Consider the following 14,156-nt stretch of genomic DNA (forward strand, 5'->3'; position numbering starts at 1 on the left):
ACTTTTATCTATAGCACAGTGCTTCACATAAACTAAACCCAAAAACCCACTGCTGTCGAGTCAATTCTGACTCATAATGACCCTATAGGACAGAGTAGAACTGCCCCACAGGGTTTCCAAGGAGCGCCTGGTGAATTCAAGCTGCCGACCTTTTGGCTAGCAGCTGTAGCTCTTAACCACTGGGCCACCAGGGTTTCCTCACATAAACTAGGAATAAATAATTGTTCCTTAAGCTAAAAGAAGAAGGGAGCTAGCACCTGCTATATACCAGATATTACGTTAAGCACTTTACACACATTACTTCATCAAATTCTTACAGGAAGCCTGTGTGTGAGGAGGGTACTATTACTATACTCACTTTATAGTTAGGAAACTGGGGCTCAGAGTCGTCAAATAAATCAACCAGGACATACAACTAGTAAGTGGCAGTGCATTGGGTCAATCTAATGCCAGTGCCTGTGCTCTTCCCCCTACACCTTTATTTCAATCATCTCACTCCTTCACTGAAATTTTATCTTGACTATTTACAAGAGGGCTTCTAAGCAGCATGTTTCCGCTTCTATTTTTGTCTCTCTGGGTCCCTCAGAGATTCTCTGAATCTGCCTATCTCATTCTGAGTAGTTTCCAGAATCACATGACTTCTAGGCCCATCTCCACCTCACACTGCATTTCTTATTACTATCTCTCCCAGAGCAGCACAGCTTCATTCCCTCAGCTTTTGTGTTGGAAGCTACCTGAGAGGTTTGAGTAAGGCATCCTGCAAAAATGACAGTAGGTCAGGAGCATTGCTGAAAGACATGTCTCTGTGTTGAAACCTGTACAAAAACAATTAGAATACCACACTTTCCTAACTCTTAGGAGGGTACCCATATAAATTCTTCTGTGCAGAGGAGAAGCTCTTCAATTTTCCCTAACCAAAACTCATTGCCCTTGAGTAGATTCTGACTCACAGCGACACTATAGAACAGAGTAGAACTGCCCCATAGGGTTTCCAAGGCTGAAATCTTTACAACAGCAGATGTGGCAACATCCTTCTCCCAAGGGGCAGCTGGTGGCCTCAAACTGCCAACTTTCCAGTTAGGGGGCAGCTGGTGGGCTAGAACTGCCAACTTTCCAGTTAGCAGCTAAGCGCTTTAACCACTGCACCACCAGGGCTCCTCCTCAATTTTCCTGCAGCCCTAAAAATTGTTCATGAGTCAAGGTGACACTTGAACTTCACTATGAAATTAGCATGGGAAAGCATGCTATGGGTCAGGATTGCCTTGGATTAAGGTCAAAACAGGGATTTTTCTAACCAGGGGTTTCAGAACCTCCTAGGACTATTTGCAGAATGTTGTATGCCACATATGTTTCATGGAAAGAAGGTTGTTCAAAGCTCTCAAAAATTCTCAAAAGAGTCCTTAACGGAAAAAGAAAAGAAAAAAAAAGTCAAGCATCAGTTGTCTAAAATAACCTACTACAGGACAAAACACTCGATTTGGCCTTTTGTCTCTGGTTTCTGAAAATAGCTCTTAGAATTTAACAGCAATCAAGATTGCCTATTTGTTTTCTAAAACAGCCAGGCAATGCTTAAACATGTGTAAATGAGTAGGGGCTGCACAGGCCCAACCCTGGCAGCAACCCTCAGAAAGGGAGGAGGGCAAGATGGGCTCAATCATAGGTATTTATTGTTCATGCATATATATTAAGGCCCCAGTCATGCAAATTTTTTGAGGCCTCAATGACTAAAGGACCCTGGGTCTATCTCTTTTGGGTGTGAGAATGGCCGTGCAGGGACGAGTATGTCTTACGGACAATGGAAGTCTTGTGCCTGGACTTCTCCCAAACCTTGTCTGATGCATCTCTTCACTTGTATCCTTTCTGGTTATAATAAATGGGTAACTGTAAGTATAAGTAGTCTCCATAAATTCTGTGAGTCATTCTAGAGACTTATCCAACCCACGGGGGCAGACAGAAAATGCCATGTGGGTGGGTGGCTGGTGTCAAAGATGGAGAAATGGCAAAGTGGGGATATGAGTTATCTTAGCATTTTGGAAATTAGCCTTGTGTCAGTTTCTATAAATGCAACTACTTTAACTGATCTTAGCTCTCTGAAGAATAATATAAGGTGGCTACAGTCTATTTTTTTTTACAGTCTATAGCTTATGTTAAGTAGCTTTTCTATACCATTTCTGTTTTTCGATTTCATATAGTAACTGTTTTACTCAATTTTGAAGAACTGATCAATTTTTTCAACTTCTTCAAACACCTGTTCATCTCGTCTCTCATTTATGAGGCCACCTTATTCAGGAGCCCTGGTGGCGCAGTGGTTAAGAGCTCGGCTGCTAACCAAAAGGTCAGCAGATCAAATCCACCAACTGCTCCTTGGAAACCCTATGGGGAAGTTCTACTCGATAGCAATGGGTTGTTCTGTTCACTAATATTTCAGCATCCTTTCAACTATCCCACATTTTCCTTACCTCCCTGATTATATAAGCACCTTTCCCCTTAAGATACTGAGCATTTACTATGTGCTAGGCACTATACAATATGCTTTACATGCATTGTCTCATTTAATTTTTGCAACAACCCTCTAAGAAGACATAGGTACTATTATTACAAAAATGGGGATTTGTCTTAGGTCACACTGTTTGCAAGTAGCAAAGCTAACATTCAAACCCAGAATAAAACTGCGAGTCCAAAAATAAACTCATATATTCATGGATGTCAAGATAATTCAATGAGGAAAGAATAGTCTTTTCAATAATTGATGCTGGGACAACTGTATCTCCACATGCAAAAGGATAAATTAGATCCCTACTTCACACCATATACAAAAATTAACTCAAAATGGATCCAAGACTTACATCTAAGAACTAAAACCCTAAAACTCTGAGAAGAAAACAGGTCTAAATCTTGTGGCCTTAGATTAGGCAGTGGTTTTTAGATATGACACCAAAAGCACAAGCAACCAAAGAAAATATAGATAACATTGGACATCATAAAAATTTTAAAAACTTTAACACTTCAAAGGACACCATCAAGAAAGTGAAGAGGCAGCTTATCACAGAATGGAAGAAAATTTTTGTAGACCGTATCGCCGATAAGGGGCTTGTATCTGGAAATATAAAGAACCCATATAACTCAGTAATAAAAACAATCCAATTTAAAAATGGGCAAAGGATTTGAAGACTTTTCTCCAAAGAAAAAAAAAAACCAAAAACCAAATCCACTGCCATCGAGTCAATTCCGGCTCATAGCGACCCTATAGGACAGAGTAGAACTGGCCCATAGTTTCCAAAGAGCGCCTGGCGGATTCGAACTGCCGACCTCTTAGTTAGCAGCTGTAGCGCTTAACCACTACTATGCCACCAGGGTTCCCTTCTCCAAAGAAGACACACAAATGGCCAATAATCACATGAAAAGATCCTCAACAGCATTAGTTCTTCTGGGAAATGCAAATCCAAATCACAAAGAGACACCACACCCGCTGTTGTTAGTTGCAGATTCCAACACAAAACAAAGTACGGTCTATCCATACAATGAAATACTATTCAGCTATAAAAAGAAATTAAGTATTGATGCGAGCTACAACCTGAATGAATGCTGAAAACAGTATGCTAAGATAAAAGATACAAAAGGCCACATATTGTATGGTTCCATTTATATGAAAAGTCAAGAATAGGCAGACCCATTGAGATGGGAAGAGGGTTAGTAGTTGCCAGGGGCTTGGGAGAGGGAGAAATAGGAAGTTACTGCTAATGGGTGTGGGGTTTCTTTTGGGGGTGATAAAAATGTTTTGGAATTAGGTAGTGGTGGTGGCTGCACAACTTTGTGAATATACTAAATGTCACTGAATTGTACACTTTAAAATAGTTAATATTATGGTATCTAAAATATATCGCAGTGAAAAAAATTCAAATCCAGGTCTGTCTGACTCCACAGAGTGTAAACAGTTAACCACTATACATACTGGCAACTGTGTATAATTATGCTGTATTTCTAAACTGTATTGGATTGCTTACTCCTTTCGATTGTTTATCTAGGTCGGTAATTTCCTGTCTAGGTTTTACAACACCCTGGGATAGATCTATAATGATCAATGGGTTTCAAAAATTCTCACCTCCCAATTTTTATTCACTTAAAAAACATGAGTCCTAAAATAATGACTTCTACTTCACAAACTACTTTTAGCAGGAGGAAGTGGTATGACAAAAATTAAAAAATAGCAGAGTGTTGCAAGTTCAAAAAAGTTTGTGATTCACTAATGTATGTAGAATTAGAGAGTGTGCTATGGAAAAAGACAGGATGTGAATCTGATAGGTGTAACCTATTGTCAGGTAAGCACGAAGCTTTTGCCACAAAACACAATGGTTTGCCACAAAAATGCGTTGATGAAATGCCTGGGAGGGCAGAGCCAGGTACCATGTTAAGAAACAAATGCCCATGTCCACATACACTTGATTAGTTCCCTTCTAAATCATTTGGCTGCTGCCGTGTAGTCAGACTATAGTCATGTACAGAGGGAGATAAAATATGTATGTTTATGTATTTGCCCTTACTCTACTATTAAACTGTTTCTGTGTGGCTTATCTTCACTCCATACCTCCCTTTGGGCTGAGATCCCTGAAAAAATAAGTCGATGAAAATAAACTTATAGGAAGGTATCAGAAGGCTGTGGGAGTAGGCAGAAATACAAAAGCTGAGTTTCAGTGCAGGTGCTTACAATAAACAATAACACATTTTTCACTTACAAAAATGAAAGACCGATTGCAGCATTGAAAAGGCATGATGGGTACTTGTTGGAATTCTATTATTTCAAATGTTTGCATGATTAAATGCCCACTTATTTCAATAGTTAAAAATTCTATCTAGTTTTCATCTTCCAGGTCTACAGGGCATTGTTCTGGGCTCTCACTATGTCCCTGGGAAGCCACAGTCTCCTTTCTTCACAGAAAGCCATGAGTGTGAGTGAAACCAAGCTGGACCTCTGGCTGGCAGATTGAGAACTGAGCTGAGTTGTAGGTTTTGTAAAACAAATTAATAGAAAACAAACAGTCTTCAGGATATTAACATTAATGCTCAAGAGTCTTCCTTAAAACATTAGAAATTCTTTCCCTGCCTTTGGGGGTGAGTGAGTGAGTCCTGGGTTAGTCTGATGTTTTCTCAACTGTTAAATGCCATTCAAGTTGGACTAGAATCACCAGATGAGCTATCTCTGTAAAGTGCTTTCCAGCTCTGACATTCTATAATTCTAAAGCTCTTGCTGTCTGTTACCCCACAGGAAAGCTACCCTGGATTACTGTAAACTAGCTTCTAAAAAAAAAAAAAAGCTTCTAGAAACACCTTATTCATTAGTGTGACTAGAAAGGCTACCAAGTAATGGGCATCATCACCAAAGGAACTGGAAATACATAAAATGTATTAGCTTTTCCTTGGCTAAACCAAGGTGCTGATGTACAGTGGATGATTTTGCCTGTTGTACCTCAAAGGAAGCTATAATGGATGATCCGGAGGACAGCTAAAGGGGAGGGGGAGTCCCATGGGTTTATAAACTAATGAGAACACCTTTTGGAACTGAGAAGGAAGACAATCAAATCCCAGAACACCATTATTAGGGAAAAAAAAAAAAAGGACCCCTTGAAACTCAAAAAGATCATTTGGGAACATAAAAGGCAACCAATGCATAGAATTCTCACCCTACAGGATAAGGATTGAAAATAGAAAACCGGAAAGACGGGGAAAAAAAAAAAAGCTAGGGAGTCAGTAATCATAATTAACAATAACAGTCACCTTACACCTGTGTAACATTTTATACTTTTCAAAATGGTTTCAAAGTCACTATCTCATTTGATCCTCACACTGGAGTCTAATTGTAGTCCTAGATCTAAACCAAATCAGCTGAGCAATTCTAGGTTAAGACATTTAAACTTTTTGGGCCATAGCGTCCTCATTCGTCAAATGGAAACAATAATACCTACCCTACCCATCTCACAGGCTTTTAGAAGGAGCAGATGACGATAAAATAAAATTATTAGCCTGCTTTAAAAAATACAGACACTACCATCATATATTTGCAGATGACAGATGGAAGACAAATTATTAAGGAAAGCCACAAATGTTTGGAAATTCATCACTCACTCAGGCATGGTTGACATAATGGAGGACAATCACTTTTTTTCCACAAGTTTCCTCAAGGACAATGGGTCTGACTGGGATGTATCTTATGCTCGTAAGTCTCTCCCATTAGGCTGGGATCCCCCTAAGGAATGAACCGTCTCTCTTCCTTTCTCCTAAGCTTTCATCATGCACAGAGAGCTCAGGACTAGAGGTTGATTACCAGCTGAGAAAGAGCTAGAGCCAGTTCCTGTCTAATAGGTTATTAAAATCTACTTAATAGTTTATATGTAGAACTATTTTTTCTCTATAATAATTAGCTCCTAAATCTAACCATTGGGTATTTTATACAACATAGTCATCATAAATATTAAAACAAAGACCAAAATAGCAGAACTAAAAGTTCTAAATCTGCCATAAAAGCAAAAGATTAAGTAACCAAGAAACAGATTTGCCAAGGTAACACACGTTCTAATTGACAGGAATCCTAAGTACAACTCACAACACCTTTATCTTCATGCAGATTACACTGGCAGTTGTGAGGTTGGGGAAACAAATGAAGAACAAGCTTAATTTACCTACTGCTACCAGTACAGCTTTCCCAACCTCTGCTATCCGATGGAATAACTAAATTTCTAAATGTTCAGTGGCACACCTGGAAGGCAGTCATCTTTTCTTCTACAGAATAAAACAGGCAATATATGGATGTAGGGCATGCTGTTGAATGTTAGGCTGAGAGGACCACAAGTTCAGGTCAGAAATAAGAGACAGAAAACAGAGGCCTACTTGACATCAAGCTTCTCCTCCGCGCAACCACAGTGATCCTAGCAGCACTGAACAAAGGGCTATAGACAATCCAATCGAGGACTCTGGACCATAAACAGTTTTTCCATCTCTGGGCTGTATACATTCTTACACTGCACTGGCTGTATGAGCATTGTTTACCATACCCATACATTATGCTTCTACCAGGGCAAATGGTAAACGCTGGGATGGTATGTTTCAGTAGGATTTTAGATTATATAATAGGTTTGTTATCAGATCGTCTGGTCTCAGTAAAAGGGAGATTCAGAGACTGAGGATACTGTTCATCAACCAGAGAAGTCTGACCTGCAGGAAAAAGACTGAGACAAAGCCAAGGCCAGGCAGGGAGACAAGAACTCAAGTAGGACAGCTCTTACAAATGGCACTTTGCTAACCCACTTACGCTGAACCAATGTATTTGAGAGACCTGAAGTACATTAGAGCAACACCATCTTGGTATCAAAATTTCATTCATCAAAAAGTGAACAGTCTTAATGGACCACAACTACCACAGCCTCCACCAGATTGAATCCAGCACAACTAGATGATGCCTGGTTACCACCACCAACTGCTCCGGCAAGGAGCACAATAGAGGGTCCCGGACAGAGCAGGAGAAAAATGTAGAACAAAATTCTAACTCACAAAAAAAGACCAGACATACTGGCCTGACAGAGATTGGAGAAACCCTGAGAGTATGGTCCCTGGACACCCTTTTAACTCAGTACTGAAGTCACTCATGAGGTTCACCCTTCAGCCAAAGATTAGACAGGTCTACAGAGCCAACAATAACACAAGTGAGGAACATGCTTCATAGTTCAAACATGTATAGGAAACTAATGGGCACATCAGCCCAAAAGCAAAGATGAGAAGGCAGGAAGGGACAGGAAACCTGGACAAATGGAAACAGGGAACCTGGGGTGGAGAAGGGGGGAGTGTTGACACACCGCAGGTTGGCAAACCAATGTCACAAAACAATTTGTGTATTAACTGTTTAATAAGAAACTAATTTGCTGTAAAGTTTCACCTAAAGCACAATTTAAAAAAAGTGTACAGTCTTGAACTTCCCTGAACTGTTGTGCATCCAGTATCAACATGTTACACCTCATATTTTGATGAGGCAGTGCTCTAAGTCAATACATCCAGCCTAAATAAAGAAGTGCTTTGCAAACACAGTGCCTCATTTTTCCCATGGCACAGAAGAAAGGACAAAAACTTAACGCTAAGCAGAAATGAAGCACCCCCTTCGTTTTGCACTAGCGGCTGAGTCCCATAGGCTAACAGCTAGGAAGTCACCAGAATCCATAGACTGAATGACAGACATACACAAGAGGCCAACAGGAACCTCCAGGAAACAGCCATTGGAGACACATTCTGTGCCTCAGTCTTGGCTCTGCCTCCTTTTTAGGGCTCTGGGTTCCTGTTGGGAGAGGGAACCTGAGTGCTGAGGTATAAGGTAAAAAGACGACATTCTCGCCTCTTCACCAAGCCAATAAGGTTTGCTGGGTGAAAGACGCACTTCTGTAGTTTCTTTCTCAGTTGTTATGGTGTTGGCAGATTCTACGGGAGGAGGGATGAGGGAACGGACAGGCTCACTACCCAGAGCAATTTTTGGATGCAATTATGAGACTCCACTGGCACTGTTTTAAGATCTGCAAGTTGGAGCAAGTTGCCTGCACTTAGAGCAGGGATTAACTAAACCAATTTCACCTAAATCAATTTGTACTGTTCAGAAGATATATATGTTCTTGAAGCACCCAAGTTGCTGATTTGCAGCCGAACTTCCTGGAGGTGGCTTTCTTCCAAGGTACAACATGCTAGATGAGAATTCTAGTCGTCCTGAAAGTAAATGGGAGGGAAAGAATCAGCCCTTCTTGCCCCTAGCCTCTATCCTTACCCTGCACAGCCTCTCCTTGTCTTAGTCTGGAGGCTGCAAACATGGAGGTAGGTCCCGAACAAGCAGGAGACCAAAACATTGGGCCAAGTCTGAGGCTTCAGCCTAGTCAGCAGAAGGCTGCAGGTTGTAGGTGCTTAATAAACATGGTTGACTCACCACTGCTAGGTGCTAATCATGTGTATATTGCCATGCCTAAAATTACTTATGCCACTTTTCAGTAGAAACTAACTGCCCCCATATAGGCTAAAAATGGGGGAGGTTATGTTTTCAAATGAGTCTGACTCAGATTGTCGGGTCAGAGTACATTAGAAATGATTCAAACCACGTCTTAAAATAATCTGCATTACTCTGTATGTCTAGCTTTAGGTATGTTTCCATTCAGTTGTATGCTCATTGGGAAAAAAAAAGACTTCAGACCTAAGTACAGTAGGTGTGTCTCCCAGAGGGCGTTAATAATGCCAAGGTATGGTTTCCAGTAAACTGGGGTTCCTACTTATACCCAGTCTAGCCACTATCCCAATAAAAGGTAAATGGAGTACTTTCTTCGAAAAGTACAATGCTGAGTGTTTATAGAACCCTTTCATCTTCAAAAGACCCAGCCAAGACTCACAATACTCTGTACACAATATTATGCCTTTTACATAAGTGCACCAACTATGAAAGAAAGGTCACAGGGATGCCATAAAAGCCAATGCAACATCAGATTTGGGATGAACTCTCTGATCTTCTTGGCTCCTAGACCTGTATTTCAACTACATAAATCAAATTGTGTGGAGTAATCAGGAGAAATCTAATTTACTTTATATATCTGTATTAAGTCAATTGATTGGGTAGCAATCTATATAAAAATGGCAAAGACTGTTCCCCCTCGGTGCAAGGAGAGGCGATGTAAAGGGGATGGGGGGGCTAACCAGCTGGGACCGCCCAACACTGCTCCCGAAACAGAAGAAAAGAGAGGGGGGCTCCCCACTCAGCATTCTTCCTACTATTATTGGAACATTGCCAGAGAACTGACTACAGTTCTGGGAGGGAACAGAATGGGGTTAAAGGCAGCCCTTATGGCTCAATTTGAGAACCCAAAGAATCAACCCACACACAGCACTTGTTTATGTACAGTTTCAATATATTCCTTTTTAAGGGCCCCTCTGGGAGTCCTGGTAGTGAAACCATTAAGCCCTAGGCCACTAGCTGAAAGGTTAGTGGTTCGAACCCACCCAGCGGCTCTGAGGGAGAACGACCTGATGATCTGCTCCCATAAAGATTACAGCCTAGAAAAACCCTATGGGGTAGTTTTACTCTGTCACATGGGGTGGCTATGAGTTGGAATCGAGTACCCAGCACACCACCACAACAACTGGGTGGCGCAAACGGTTAAGCTCTCAACTAGTAGCTAGAAACTTGACTGTTCCAGGCCTGCCCATCTGCTTCCAAAAGGTCACAGCCTTGATAACTCTATGGAGCATAGTTCTACTCTAACATGCATGGGGTCACCATGAGTGGGAACCTACTAAGTGACTACTAACAACAACTCTTATTTTAACCTCAGAGGCACACAACTATTACCATCCACCCCTCACGTCAGAGATCCTTAAAAAGACAAAGTGGTTGAGAAACAAGAGGCTGCACGGCTGGGAGGTTACTTGAGTGCACAGGGTGATGTGGAAAGGCTGGGGTGGGGGGCGCTGGATTTGAGAGATTTGGGTGGACAAATTGGTGTGTGACAACGTAAGAAGGTGACTGACTGAGCTCGAAGGAAGGTAGGGGAGTGTAGAAGAGGGAAAATGAAGAACCAAGCGACCCCAGGATCCCAATTTCCTGCTCTGGGAAGAAATGCCTCCGAAAACTAATGTGCCGCTCACGAAGTGCTAAGCTAAGTAGCCTAAACCTTATCATCACAAATAATGTTTCTGTAAATCTACTCCGCTGTTATTAGTTCTTACGAGACAGGAATGGAAGAACCCCACCTCTCTCCAATTCAGTCTCAGCCTGTCCTGTGGACATATGTAAGTTTTCCTTCTCCCCTAAAGACCTGGTCTCACAGCTAGGCCATAAAGAATGAACCATCCATACGGAGACTAGACGCTTGCTCGCTCCCCTGGCAGAAAAAGGATTAAGTTTCGCCTGGCCTTCCCGCCGGCAGGGTGTCCGCAGCATCCCCGGCTGCTGCGGCAGCCACCGCCAGGCAGCCAGCCGTCCAAGGGGCGCCGCCCGAGCGGAGGAGGCTGCCGGCAGCGGGAGCGTGGGAAGGCGGCGGTGCCCTTTCCCAGACTCCCGCCCGGGCGCCGGGGAAGCCGCTCCACTGTCCGAGCCGACTCAGCCGGGCTGCGCGGGAGGCCTCGGCCGCCCCCGCCCCGCACCCGAGTGCAAACTCCCGTCCCAGGAGGGCAGTGGCAGGAGCCCGGGTCCCAGTGTCGCAACCAGGAGGCAGGGCTGGGCCGGAGCCGCCGCCGCCTCGAGCCTCTCGGCCCGATCAGCCCGCCCCACCGAGCCCCAGAGCCCTTGGCCCGACCCGGCCACGGCGGCACCTGAGGGGCGGCCGGAGCCCGGGCCGAGCCCTGCGCCGGCGGCGGCGCTCAGCCCCAGGGACGGTGGCTAGGGGGCACGTTTTACCCAGAGCGTTCCCGGGTGCCAGCCATCTCCTAGGCGGCGCGACGGAGGGCGCCGGCCGCTCGCTTCTCTCGGCAGCGCTCGCTCGGGCTCCGGCGCTAGCTCCCGGGCCGCCGCCGCCGCTGCTCTAGGCCGCCGCCCGCCTTCACCGCCTTCGCTTTGGCCGCCGCCGCCGCGCAGCAGCCGGGATCCGCCTGCCCGCGCGCCCGGCAGGGGACAGCACGGCGGCTGCAACGCTGCCTTGGCTGAATCTCTCGAGCCAAACTTAAAGAGTTTTCGCTTCTCAGTCCAGGAGCAGCACCATGACACCACGGCAGCACCACACTGTCATTTCCGCCGCCGCAGAGAGAGAGAGAGAAAGGCAATCCCTTCGAAAAGGGGAGTGGGTGGGGGCAAACAGGGCTGGGGCTAACGCCCCGAGGGAGGACCAAGCAGGGCCCCGGCCACCTTCCCAGGCTCACCTTCCGCCGCCTTCGCCGCTCCCTTCTCCCCCAGCCCCTCCTCTGGAGGCACATTTATATGTTTTCTCCCCAGGTAGGAGTGACCGGTGAAACCTGAGCGAGCAAAGGCGGCGGGTAGGTGGGGTTCGGGTTACTACTGTACCTACCAGCTGATTCCAGCGGCCTTTTCTCCAGCGCCCTGTCATCTTGAAGGAAGACACACCGAGAGGGGCCCGGGCGGGCGTGTGTGTGTGTGTGTATGGTGTGTGGTGTGTGTCTGTCTGTCTGTCTGTCTGTGTGTGAGAGGGAGAGAGAGAGACAGAGAGAGAGCAGAATGTGTGAGGAATGCCAAAGGAAGTCAACAGCCAAACTCTTCTCCCACCCGCCACCACCCCCCCTCTCCCCCGCCCTGCCCCACAAGCACCCCCCAGGTTAGAACAAAAAGGCTGTTGCAATGGGCAATGAGAAGAAAGTGTATGGGGTCCACCGCACAGGTCCACGGATGAAGCTGCTCTATGTAAAGTTAACTACAAAGTACATAAAACAAAAATAGTGGAGGAGACAGAAAGGAGCAGACAATTGAAGGAAACCCAACCCCTCTTTCTTTTTACAAAGGGAGAATGGCTGTGTTTTATTGGCCTTGGGCAGAAGTTGTGGAGATGGATTAAAGCCACCAAAGGAAAAAGAAAAAAAAAAGTTTCTTTTGCACCTTCAAATCTTTGACCATCAACACAAGAGGGTCGTTACTCAGAGGACAATGGGGCAGATGCCAGCTATCTAGGTATTTGATGTCCCTAATAAGCTGATTGGTCCATCTGGAACCTGGGAGTACCCCATTGGTCTGCAGTCAGAGTCTCCGCTGACCTGTCGTTGGTTCAGTGATGCTGCCCCCACTCACCGGATGGATAGGAGAGGAAAGGAAGAGGAGACTCTTAACATGACAAAGAAAAAAAAAAGAAGGAACAAAAGAATGAGAAGGGGGGGAGAGAAAATGGAAGGAAACAACCCCCACACACATAGACCTCCCACTACTGTACATGGATGGGAACAAGTCCAGAGAAGTTAAGGTAGCTCTGGGTGTATCCCGTCAGGGACCAATAGTAATCAGCCAATACCTCTGTTAAACAATGTTCTAGAGAACACTAAGGTGGAAACCAAGGGGAAAATCACAGCCAGCTATCCTCCTGATGAAAGTCCAGCCCTAAGAGAAGTAAAAGTTAGTAAGTCAGAAGTCAGCTGATGCAGCCTAACAGGGGATGGATAAATAAATATTGTCGTTTCTGAAGAAGGTTATGTTTATATTATTACATATATATTACAATATATATATTATAATTACATATATATTACAATATATATATTATAATACGAAGATTCTTTTTTTTTTCTTTCCTCGTATATGGAGCCCTGGTGGCGCAATGCTGCTAACCCAAAGGTTTTCAGTGCGAACCCACCCAGCCGGTCCGCGGGAGAAAAGAACTGGTGATCATTGCTCATAAAGATTCAAAAAAGAAAAAAAATTGTCCTAGAGCCGATTTTGATTTATTAAAAAAAAAGAAAAACAGTTGCCCTTGACTTGATTCCTACTCGTAGTGACCCTATAGGACAGAGTAGAACTGCCCCAGAGGGTTTTCAAGGGATGGCTAGTGGATTTGAACTGCTGACCTTTTTCATTAGCAGCTGATCTTTTGACCACTGTGCCTCCAGGGCTCCATACACATATATTTATACACATATATTTATAATATGTATGAAATATTGTTAAATGAAAAAAAGCAAGGTGCAAAGCTGTGTATGGTTTGCTACCACTTGTGTGAAAAAGGGGGGAGGATCTGTCCCTATCTGCTTGTATATGCACAGACTCTAAGAAATGGATTATATTGCTTGCCTGGGGGTTAAGCACAGGAGGGTGACATACTTCACATTGTATATGCTCTTTTATATTGTTTGAAATTTTTATGATGTGCATGTATTATCTTTTCAAAATTTTTTTTAAAAAACAATGAAGTATACAGAACAACAAATACAGGTTATTCTATTCATGTAAAATAAGAAAGTCAAAACCAAACCAGTTGCCATCGAGTCCATTTGGACTCATAATGTCCCCATGTGTTACTCTGTACTCAGTTTTACTGGTGCTCTGTAGGGTTTTCAAGGCTGTGACCTTTTGGAAGCAAGTCATCAGGCCTTTCTTCTGAGGTACCTCTCAGTGGGTTTGAACCACCAAACTTTCTGTTATCAGTCAGGCACCTAACCTTTTGAACCACTCACGGACTCCATGTTAAAAATATATATATATACACACACACATATAT

The 14,156-nt window shown here is 43.9% G+C and overlaps 1 protein-coding gene across 5 annotated transcripts in view; it reads right to left on the bottom strand.

Moving 5' to 3' along the window:
* The window catches only part of MID2 (midline 2), a 107,651-nt gene extending 95,437 nt beyond the window's left edge, over positions 1–12,214 (bottom strand). For 2 of the 5 annotated variants that reach the window (XM_049871745.1, XM_049871746.1), the window contains exon 1: positions 12,009–12,214. The gene's annotated coding sequence lies outside the window, so the exon portion shown is untranslated. Of the gene's footprint in view, positions 1–11,404; positions 11,835–11,862; positions 11,937–12,008 lie in introns of those variants that run through there. The other 3 variants (XM_049871747.1, XM_049871742.1, XM_049871743.1) reach the window with 3 other exon arrangements.
* Positions 12,215–14,156: the final 1,942 nt, after the last annotated feature.

This window comes from Elephas maximus, chromosome X (genome assembly GCF_024166365.1).
Source record: "Elephas maximus indicus isolate mEleMax1 chromosome X, mEleMax1 primary haplotype, whole genome shotgun sequence".
Lineage (NCBI taxonomy): Eukaryota > Metazoa > Chordata > Mammalia > Proboscidea > Elephantidae > Elephas > Elephas maximus.